Here is a 12,577-nt window from a genome sequence, read left to right on the forward strand (position 1 = left end):
TGTCTTTGATACCATTCCCCACTCAGGAATCATAGAAAAACTCACTAAGCTAGACATCAACCCCTATATCACTAGGTGGGCTGCAAACTGGGTCACAGATAGAGCCCAAAGTTTGAAAGTAGCTGACTCCAAGTCAGACTGCCGACCAGTCATGAGTGGAGTCCCACAGGTTTGGTCCTAGGTCCTTTCCTGTTTGGTATTTACTTCTCTGAAGTCCAGGCCAGCGTGAAGGGACTCTGGCTGACAAAGTTCACAGACAATTGCAAGTTGAGAGCTATTATTCACTCCTCAAGTGATGCTGACATCCTGCAGAAAGGCCTTACTGAGACTGGTGTCAGAACCATGGCCTTAGGCTCAATGCCAAAAGATGTGTCATCATCCCCTTTGGGAAAAACTTGGTTCCCATGAATTACCACATCGATGGTAGCCCACTGAACCCAGAAGGCATTACAAGAGATCTGGGAACACAGGTTAACAGCAACCTCTCTTTTGACCACCACATTGCCACTGTGGTCAGAAAGTCCTTCTATATGGCACATCTCATTACTAAGGGTTTTGCATCCAGGAAGAAATTGGTAATTGTCTCTCTCTACTCTTCCCTCATTAGGCCAATCATCGAGTATAATGCCCCATTTGGCATGTACCTCACTAGACACCTGCAACAACTGGATAGGCCACAAAAGTACCTCATAATGATGATCCTAGGCCTTGAAGAGTTGCCCTATATGGACAGACTCAAAAAAACTATCCAACTATTCTCTGTTTCATATCGCCTATTTAGAAGCAATCTCTGTTTGACTTACAAAGCCATGTCTGACCCAGCTCTGTTAGAAATGCTACATCTAAAGAAATCCCAATCTCTCTGCACCACACACTCCAGAGACCTCAACCTCATTGCCACAATCAACAGAACATGCTGGAGGGTCATGTTCATAACCCAGAGACTGCCCATGCTATGGAATAGACTTCCCATACATGTTAAACAGAGCACCTCACTGGCCCTCTTCAAGACAAATCTTGATGAGTGGATGGGAAATAGAAAATTCACCCCGGGATCACTCCAGTGGCTCTACTCAACAGAGACACTGGGAACTAATGTCGGGTGGCACAATGCCAGGGTAATCCTATGGACTAGGCCTGTAAAGGCTCCAGGGCCATAAGCCTAGTACACACCTTTGAACCAATGATCTGATGGGTATGACGTCATGGAGAACACACGTTTGAGGTATTAACTGGAAATTGTCCACTTTTATTAAGCATCTGTTGTGTTGTTTGATTCTGATAACTAGTTTGCAGTTAAGCTTTCTCTAGAGGCTCCTTTAGCTGTTTAAAACTTTCATTTAAAGGCTCACTACTGCCTTTCTGCTGTGAGAAACATTTCTGCAGTCTGTTTCTAAGTAGTGTGAATATTTGTAGCATTGTCCATATTCAGGCTTGTGTTTGGGCTTAGTGTTTGTGGAGGCTGTATGTCTGAGCACATATTCAGGGACATCTTGGTTTAGCCAAAGCCATCAGACATTTCAGTGAGAGAGAATTGTTTAAGGTCACTGGCTGACTGAGGTCACCTGGACTACAGCTTAGACTAAGCACCTCATTGGTTCTTTTGAGCTTTTTTTTCTTAAAAGTTGTCTCAGGTTTCAACTTTCTGTTACCTAAGAAGTTAAGTTGTGAGTGTTTCTGCCATTTCACACTGAGCTAATCAAAGGAAGGACACTGAGCAAACTCAGAAATATAATATATAACATTAAGTATCCTGTTTTTTTGCTTATTTTTTCAAGTTATTTATAGCACTTTGTGTACTGTATATTTTTCTAGCTAGTTTCACTGTGTGTGAGGTATTAACTGGAAATTGTCCACTTTTATTAAGCATCTGTTCTTATAGTTGGTGGCTTTGCAGTTACCCGCCCCTACTGTAAATTTGATCTGGGACCCTCCTATCAGTCTAGTGTCATTACCTCATTCTACCTAATACAGGGAAAACATCTGAGAAGGCTAATCAGCTTAGTTTCTGCTCCTCCTTTCTCTCTTTCCACTAAAACAAAAAAAAAAAAAAAATTAAGTTTGTTTCCTGTCTTTCTTGTGGGTAGTCTAGTCTGGATACAGATTTGCTGTGTCCAGGACTATTTGTGGGCTTCTAAGCCCTCAAGATTTTCTGTGTTTAATGGAAGCCTTCTAGCTTAATTTTATTTCTTAGAACTAGCCAGTTTTTTTTTTGTTTCAGCACTTGTCTTTTTCTTTGAGCTCAGCACTTGTTCAGAACTTATTGTAAGCACTAAATAAGCTACAAATTACTACAACACTCAACTTTCCTCACTTCTAGAGGAAAACAGTTTCTAGTACTTAACAAATAAGCACCTATCCAGGCATGTCTAAGGGTCAGCTCCCGGTGTTTTCTCCTGTCTACCTGATGAATCTGGGCATCTTGGGGCAATGCAGCAATTGCCTCATGTACACAGACAACCCTCTCCTCCTACCACCCAACACTACAACCTGTGAGAGATGCACTTATATAGCCAAACTGGAAGCAAAGCTCTCTTCACCTAAGACTGGACTAGACAGTCAAGAGGAGAAGGTAAACACTTGCACCACACCCCACTCAGCACATAGTCCCTCAAAACCTACACCACCAAAACACACACATAGAAACACAAAGCACACACTTACATTCACGGAGGCTCTCAGTAAATACCTGCCCAAGCAACAGGAACCTTCAAAGCAGAAACACAAGCAACCTCCACCCCCCGACACAACCCAAATGATACATAGCCCACAAACTCAATGTGCCACTCAACCACAGCCCATAAGGCATAACAACGTACCCAACACTCTAGTCATAGATGACTCTATAGTCAGGCACACTGATGTTCCACTCACCAGGCTAAACAAGGAGAAAGTTACTGTCAGTTGCCTGTCGGGTGTCAGGATCCACCACATAACGCATGCACTCAAGTCACTCCACAACAAGTACAAATATGACTCTGTCATTGTCCATGTTGGTGTGAATGACCTGAGACGTACCTCCCTGGACTACATGAAAAGGGACATGGAGGAGCTGTCCGATCTTGTAGCCCAGGCAGGTATGACTCTAGCCCTGAGTAGCATCCTGCCATCACCCAGAATGATACCACAGTACAAGGACAAAATGATTGACTTCAACAATTGGCTAAGCTTCTGGTGTCATTCTAAGGGGATCCAGTATCTGTCTGCCTGGGATGACATGATCAACAAACCACGATGCTTTGCCAGAGATGGCCTGCACCTGTCACCCCTGGGATTTCAGATACTGGCTAAGGCTCTAGCCACCCCTATAGTGCCTTTTTCAGGCAAGGTTCAAATGACAGATTCACCACTGTAACAGGTACAGGCAAGAAGGCAAACTTCACGACACCCATGCTGATGGACAATAGAAGTATGGCTGCTGAATCCTACACAAACGCACTTTATAAGCACTTACACGAGTGCATGGATCATGCAATCCCTAACAGAACCAAGATGCTATCCTCCAAAAAAAGGAAGCCAATCTGGTGGTCCCCTGCATAAACAAACTCTACAACAGAAGAAAGAAACTGTTGCAAAAAAGAGTAAAATCCCATGATTGGAGAAACTCCCTGGTCAGCCTCAGTAAGAAGCTGAGATCCCTCATAAAATCCTCCAAAGCTAGTTATGAAAACAAAATCACCACTGACTCTAAAGACAACCACAAAGCATTCTATAGCTATGTCAAGAATCTCAATGGCAACACTCAGATCTGCTCTGAGTTACAGTACAATGGCACTAAATATACAGAACCAACTGATATTGCCAACATCCTGGCAGATAGGTTCAATGCTAACTTTACCCCCCTGAAATCCCCTAAAGGGCCCATCTATATACCAGAAGAATGCAAAGTTCCTGTAATCATGGCTGCACAGGTAAAAAACACACTATCCAAAGCCAAGAACACAGCATCCATGGGATCTAACAACATCCCAGGCTGTGTTCTGCATGAACTACAGAACAAACTGGCACCCCACCTAAGTACCATGCTCAATCATAGCCTCTCTCAGGCTATGTGCCCACTGAATGGCGAACAGTGACGGTTATCCCACTCCACAAAGGGGGAGCCACCACAGACCCTGGAAACTACCACCTCCATTAGCCTAATGAGCCTGGTCTGCAAGGCTATGGAACGTATCATCATGGAACTTATAAACAATGACACTGGTAATCTCCAAACTCAGGACCCCACCCAGCTCAGGTTTGTAAAAGACAGATCATGTCTCCTAAACCTGATAGACTTCTTTGAAGCAGTCACCAAAGCTGTAGATGAGGGTAAGGTGGTTCACACAGCCTATCTAGATCTCGCCAAGGCTTTCGACACCATCCTTCACTCTGGAATTATAGGTAAACTCACTAAACTAGGTATAAATCCCTATGCCACAAGATGGGTTGCCAACTGGCTCACTGACAGAACCCACACTGTGAAAGTAGCAGACTCCAAATCCAACTTCAGACCAGTGACAAGTGGAGTACCACAGGGTTCAGTCCTGGGTCCTCTCCTGTTTGGTATCTACTTCTCTGAGGTACAAGCTAACACAGAAGGTCTTTGGCTAATGAAGTTCGCAGATGACTGCAAATTAGGAGCTATAATCAAAACTTCAAAAGATGTGGACAGCCTACAAAAGGGCCTTGCTGAGACAGATGCCTGGTGTCAAAGCCATGGCCTCAAGCTCAATGCCAAAAAGTGCATTGTCATCCCTTTTGGTAAAAACTCTGTATCCATGAACTACCACATAGGCGGTAGTCTACTTAACACCAAAAATGTTATAAGAGCAATCTAATTTATCCAAAACATGGCTTTCCATTTCCCAGGACATCTTGAGATGGCAAAAACTGAATCTTCCCATGCTTGCTAAAACCTCTATCATCAAAATGAATGTTCTTCCTAAGCTTCTCTACCAGCTAAATGCCTCGCTCTCTCCCTCCCCAAATTCGCTCTTTAACAAAATTCATAAAACTTTCGCAAAATTTTTATGGCACCCTAAATAGGTCAGAATCTCATATCAGAGGTTCACTCTACCGAAAAATCTGGGGAGGGCTAGCAATGCCTAACCTACTTCGATATTATAAAATCATTCAAGCAACCAGGATCTACACAATTGCAAACTATCAACCAGACTCTACTAGTTGGTCTCCACTATGGGTCAAACTATGGTATAATTATACCCTAATCAAGAATCTCAACCCTAAAGCTATACCCTTTTTAAACAAATACAACCATAAAAAATTAAAACTACACCCCACCCTGAAGGGATTAATAAAAACCTTCCAAGATTTATTCCAAAGCATCAAACTAGATAATGCCCTCCTCATTTTTCAGCCATTTCATCTTAATCCTAATATAATTTTGAAAGGTAAAATGATTAAACTGAACGATCTCCTATTAATCAAAGACTTTACTTTATGGGATATACATAAATATAACCATTTAACCCTAACAGATCTATGTATGGTTTTAGGTCTACCTAAAAATATATATCTCTATTTTGAGACAACTTAGAGAACTTACCCTATCTATACTTCACAACTTTCCTAGTACTGAAGAGGAGCAGAAGCAGGTGGACACCCTACTTCAAAACTTAACCAACAAGAAAAACATGATTTCAGTGGCCTACAGATCCTTCTCCATCTTTTTCAATCAAGGAAAAATCATATTTGCAGATTACTGGGATCGACAGGGTGTTAATCTCATGACAGATCAGAAATATCAGGCTATAAAATATACTCTTATGTATTCGCCATATAAAAAACTTTTTTATACACAATTCATGATTGTAAACAATCTGTACCTAACCCCAGTTCACTTAAACAAATTTGATCCAAATCATTCCACTATATGCTCCTGCTGCTCACACCCACATGCAGACATTATACATATACTGTGGTTTTGCAGATATTCACACAGCATCTGGTGCTCACTTAAGGTCCGCTTAGATAAAATGGGTTACCATAAATCTACACTATCCTGGGAACTGGCACTACTACATATCACGAATATCCATATGCCTAAAGTTAGACTACATGCCCTAATTACTCTCTGTCTTCTGATTAAATTTTATATTATCAAACACTGGCTGGATTGTACTAAATTATCCTGGAAAGATTTTAAGGTGCTAGCTATCCAGTACATTAGATTCCATAAGTTGTTAATAATTAATCCTTGTAAGAGGGTCTATTACCAGAAACTATGGGACTTTATCTTTCTACTCTTATCAAATGATTAACAATCTCTCTATACCTAATACCTATTCCAGCCCCTATATTCCTGATCTGTTAGTATGCCTACCAATCTTTTAGTAACCATCCCCCCTATAAATTTCAAACAGGAAGAGTTGAAAAATGAATGTCCCCCACATCATTTCAATAGGAATATATGGAGGTCTTACATCATTTCAATAGGAATATATGGAGGTCTTAAGGTGAATTGTAGTATGTCAAATTTTTATCTGGTATACTTTATTGATATGTTTTCGTTTTTGCTTGATGAGTATTGGCACATATGTATATAGGTTGTATTTGGAATCATTTAGATTTTCCCTGCGGGATCAATTCATCATATTTGTAAAAATATTTCATATATATATATGTGTTTCTCTTTGTTTTTCTTGTCTTGATATGAATTAATAAAATTGTGTTTTAAAAAAAAAAGAAAATAAGTGTGATAAGAGACCTTGGGACACAGGTGGATAGTAGTCTCTTCTTTGATAATTACATCGCCACAGTAGTCAGGAAATCCTTCTATGTGGCACACCTTATCACAAAAGGTTTCTCATCCAGGAAAAAAGAGGTCATTGTTCCCCTCTACTCGTCACTCATTAGACCCATTATAGAGTACAATGCCCCTTTTGGCATGTACCTCACAAGACATCTACAATAACTAGAAAGACTGCAGCTTTACTCCGTCACATATCGCTTACTCAGAGGCGATCTCTGCCTAACACACAAAGCTATATCAAACCCAGAGCTTTTAGACATGCTCCACTTAAAGAAATCCCAATCCCTACGAAATGCACACTCTAGGGACCTAAACCTTGTCACCACAATAAAAAAGCCAAAATTCCCAAAAACAGGGCAAAACAGCAAACAATTCAGACCACGGTACGATCACAACTTCAGAAACAATTGCCACAAACCAAGCCTTGGAGGAAACCTTTTTTATTTTACCGACTGAGCGCTTTCACCATAAAATGGCTTCTTCAGAGTCAGTGTATTGTAAAAACCATAATCATTTTATACTCATTTACATTTAGTGACCTCATCAAATTGTTCAATTAAAACAACTAACTATTCACCATTAATTAACTCATTAATCAATTTAAAACAATAAGCCTCTAAAAAATCCTTTTTAAGGCACTTAAAAAATCATTCAAAAAAGTTTTGTCATTTGTTTGCTAATCGTAAAAAATAACACATATATATACATATGTACAATACCTAATGACATTCTATTTCACAATAATAATGAACACAATACATATTAATATTTCATACAATTTCATTTGTCTAATTCATATTTTATATTGCATAATGTATAATTTAATCTATTCTATGAATTGTGTAATTTTACTACTGTGTATTATATAATACTCGCCTTGTGTTTCAAAACTGGTTTTATGGAAATGTAGTCATTAATTCCAGGGTGTCTAGTGGCGTTTAATCTAAACTGCCACATAGTTTCTAATAATGCTACCCTGTTTCCTATATCACCCCCTTGGTCTAACATTACTCTATCTATCACAAAAAATACAAACTTTTTGAATTCCCTACAGTTAGTACTATGAATATAAAGTGCATTGTGGGAGTCTTTGTTTTTGATGGCTCTTAGGTGTTCAACCATCCTATCTCGTAGCCTACGGGTCGTCATCCCTATGTAGAATGCCTCACAGGTATTTGTTTTAAATTGATTAATGAGTCAAGCGCTCAGTCGGTGAAATAAAAAAGGTTTCCTCCAAGGCTTGGTTTGTGGCAATTGTTTCTGAAGTTGTGATCGTACCGTGGTCTGAATTGTCACCACAATAAACAGAACATGGTGGAGGGATAGATTCCTGTACCAGAGACTTCCCATACTCTGGAACAGACTATCTATCTATATCAAACAAAGCTCCTCATTAGCACTCTTCAAGAAAACCTTGATGATTGGATGGGATAAAGGAAATTCACCCCGGGGATCACTTTTGTGGCTCTGCTCAACAGTGGCACAGGAAAATAATTTTCTTGGGTGGCGAAAGCCAGGGTACCTTTTGACTAGCCTTATATAGGCCCTAGGGCCAATAGCATAGTACCTACCTATGAACATATGAAGCTATGAACATATTTATCTCCAGGGTAAGAAATTACAAAAATATGCTAATGGACAATAGCTTAAATCAACTCAAAAGCATAAATATTTTGCACTACTGTAATCTGATAGCAGGTCATTGAAGTACCTTCAGTAACTAAAAATTACAAACAGAAAAAAGTTTCTGCTTTCAATCAATTTGACAATGCCTGAGGAGAATATTATAATGCTTCCCTAATGGTCAGTACAAAAAAAGCTTTCTTGTTTTCTCAGGCAGGGAGTAGGCGTGCTGAAACTTTTACATTATAACTAAAGGCTTCCTAAACCATTTCCTGCTCTGAACACGAGAGAAGAACTGAATATAAAATCTGAAGAGGCACTAGTCAATGCTGGTATGTTACTTCATTTGTTCAGTTTAGTAAGATTTTTAGGAAATCCCTCCCAGAAAAGCTAAATTGAGCATAAAAGAGGTATCAGTTCACATAGCAGAGGAAATATAGGAAAAATGTAAACGTAAACAAATCCTCTCTCCCTTAACTGAAAATAATAATTACAGCTAATTAGAAGGTAATGGATTTTGACCAAATTCAAGGTAATAAATACTAAAAATGTTATGTCTAAATCTGAAAAAAATTGCATTAGTGTTGAATATCAATCCCTAGTCTGGCATTTGATACTGAGGATTAAGGCTATGAACTGTTAATGAGCTATTTCTGTGGTAAGGGGTTAAAATTCCTAATCTTTCACTTAACCAGATAGAGCTTAGGGGCAATTAGAAATTTGGTAATGAATCTTTAATACCTGTCTGTCATACAAGACAAATTAATGAAGCTAACATTTATGAAATTTTAATCTGAGGTGCAAACTTTTGGCTTTACGTATAAAAATAAACATTCAATGTGTATGTGTTAACTTAATTAGGGAAAGTGCACTGTAAGACATGCTGGAATGCTTCACACTCACAAGAATGGATAACAACAAAATTACTCTAATCTGTTTGTCAGGTGCCATGATGCATATCTCTCAGCTGTTCCAGATTTTCAGAGATGTCCCTTATTTTGACTTAAATTTTAGCTCTGTCCCTGTTAATTCTCCTAAAACTGGTGACTTCTAGAGAAAAGGTGGCAAACTAAATTTAGTAAATGATACATTTAACATGCATAGGAAGTTTCATCATATTTTCCTGCATGTCTCTCTAGGTGGAGTGCCTCAGGTCATTCAGTCTCACATGAACCACCACTAGATCACTGACAAACCTTAGGGCCAAATACAACTATTACTTCATTGCTAGCTGCATATCCCCATCAATGTCCCCCAAAGATGAAGACAGTTCCATTAATACTGTTAAGGGGTTAAATAACAAATGAAATACTTACTTGTTGGGGGACTTCAAATATCCATGAACTGATTGGCACTCTTGCACTTCTAAACAATGGATATGCTCAGTGTTTCCTAAAGTTTTTAATAGCAAAACACTAGCGCAAATTGCAAAACTACCCACACAAAGCTCTAATATCCATGATCTGGTCCTTACTAACTTAGCCCCTACCACAAACCTCCTCATCCCTTGTTAAATCTGACCACACATTAACTACCTTTTCTATCAGGCTTAATGGTACCACCTCATTACCAAAGGAAACCATCTTTAGGCACTTCTCCAGAACAGACTTACTAGCTTGTAGACCTGTGCAACAAGCAAATCCTCCACAGATGGATCCATCTGAGAGGGCTGCCACATTCACTTTCACATTTTTCCAGCATCTACACAGATGCATAGAAAAATATGTACCATCCTACATAAAATATAAAGCTAAATTTAAAAGTCAGCCTGTCTTGTGGGACTTTCATACTAAAACTGTATAATAAAAGAAGGAAAATAATAAAAGGTTGTAAGAAATCCCAACTCCTACTCCAAGACAACACTGAACCATACCAATGAGGAATTTAAGAGCACTATAAGAACATGTAAGACAGAGTATCAACTTAAGGTTGCTACAAATATAAAAGAAAAGTATAAATCATTGTTCACATATGCCAGGAAATTAGGGAAAAAAACTTAATGCACTTGCACTGAGCTCATCTATAAAATCCCACATTCCAGTTGCTAGCATATAGCCAATATATTAGCAAACACATTTTATGCTAACTTTATTCCACCTGTCTACACTGTTGTACCCATTATTTCTAAAATTTTAGTTTATCCTGAGATCACCTTGAACTAAGTCTTAGAATCCCTATCAATGGCTAGCAATAATGTTTCTGTGGGATCAGATAACATGACAGGCTGCATTCTTAGTACCGAGTATACACTATCTACTCCTCTACTTAAAGTGGCCAATCTCAGCTAATCCATGGGGTTTGTCCCTATGCCCAGAGAACAGCCACTATAATTCCTCTGTATAACAGTAGACCCAGGCAGGTCATTATAGGTGCATCAGCTTCACCAGTCTTACATGCAAAATCACAAAGATATCATAGCAGAATTCACTTATACTGACAAAGGTGACTAAACTGATCTTGACCACACTCAGTCTGGTTTTGTGAATGGTGGGTCCAGTCTCCTGTACCCAGTAAACTTCCTTGAAAAAGTTAAAGAGGCTGTGGACAGTGGTCATTCTGTGCACACTGCTTATCTTGACCTGGCCAGGACTTTTTTTAAACACCTTTATTGAGTTATCACTTAAGACATTAGCAAACATACATTTATATAAAATAAAAATAACCCTATATTAACATGTTCCCAGTTACAAACATTATACATTACCCCCCGGATTCACAAATCCTCAGTGTAAGACTTAATAAGTCTTACTCGAAGGCTGCAGTTGAACGGTATGACGTCAGCGTGCCATGAATATGCATGAGGGCAGGCTGATTCAACCGTAAGTCTTACACGGACCGTGTAAGAAAGCAGGGGGCGTGTCCGACTGCCGAGCAGTCTAAATGTCCACACCCCTACAAGTGTTTAAAATAAAAGCAAATAAACAAGAGCAAGTCCGCTCAAATGTCCCTGCAGCCAACACCTCACTGTCTGATATTGTAAACCCCCATCACAGTTCTAAAATGCATAACATTAATTTTTTTTAAATTCCCAAAATAGCTGCCCGTATTTGCGCGTGTGTGCACGGGTGTGCCCATTGCTTAGCTACAGTTAGCAATTCTGACATGGAAGAGCATAAGAAAGAATGTTTATGCAAATCACACCAAATAGCAATAGCGTAATGGTAGAGCGTTCGCACAAACAAGAGGCATTCACAGGTCGAGTCCCACCACTCCCTTTCGTATTTATTTTTTAAATCAGTATATGGAATAATACCTGACATATATGTTTAAACATAACTAAAAAGCAGTGAAATGGCCAATGTATCAGTGAACAAAATAAATATTTTTAAAGGATCCCAATATAAAATTGCCTGCAGTTAAGCAGCGCTTCACCCAGCGCAATAGAGTTGCCCATAGTTTAACAGCGCTTTACCCAGCGCAAAGTGTTTGCGCGGACGTGCACGCCGTGCCAACCAGGGCACCGTAGGGCACCGAGGAGCAACGTAGAACAAAGTTGCTTAAATGCAGCCACACCCCTAGCCTGTCTGGACAGTATGAAAATAAAATAAATGACAAGGTTCGAACCAAGGACTCTGTGCATCAGAAGCAAAGTACAGAACCACTAAGCCATGACAACATAGGGGAAACAGCCACTGTTAACATTCATATACTTACGGATGGTAGTTTAACCATTACTAAGCAGGTCTGCAGTCAGCTGAGAATTTTACAAAATGGCCAATCACAAAAAAGTACAGGAAATGCGGCATATTTAAGCCCCACAGGCAGGAATACATGCCATAACTGATTGTGGCTCACATCTTCAGTTAGAATGTCTGGTGTCTGAGAGGGAACACACTTCCAAGCACAACGTTGGGGCATCGAGGAGTCGAAATACATGGTTTGGCTCCTTGTCCACCGTCATGAGTCAAGACTCCTGCAGGGCCAGTTCCAAGGGACGGAGTACAAGACAGAGGCTTGGAACCGGTTAGCTCGTGACCTCACCAGTGCCACAGGCGTTCTTTAGACTGGTGAGCAGGTCCGTCATCACCATGCAGACCTGAAGAGACGAAAGCAGGACTGCCTGAACCAATGGATACAGGAGGCCCGTGGGATGTGAGATGCCCCACAACTGAGTAAGTAGCCATGGAATGCAGTATGTAAGAATTGATAATGGAGTATGTATAATGGATAGGTATGTCTCAATATCCCTTCATTTACTTT

This window comes from Protopterus annectens, chromosome 1.part1 (genome assembly GCF_019279795.1).
Source record: "Protopterus annectens isolate FY-2018-M chromosome 1.part1, PAN1.0, whole genome shotgun sequence".
Classification (NCBI taxonomy): domain Eukaryota; kingdom Metazoa; phylum Chordata; order Ceratodontiformes; family Protopteridae; genus Protopterus; species Protopterus annectens.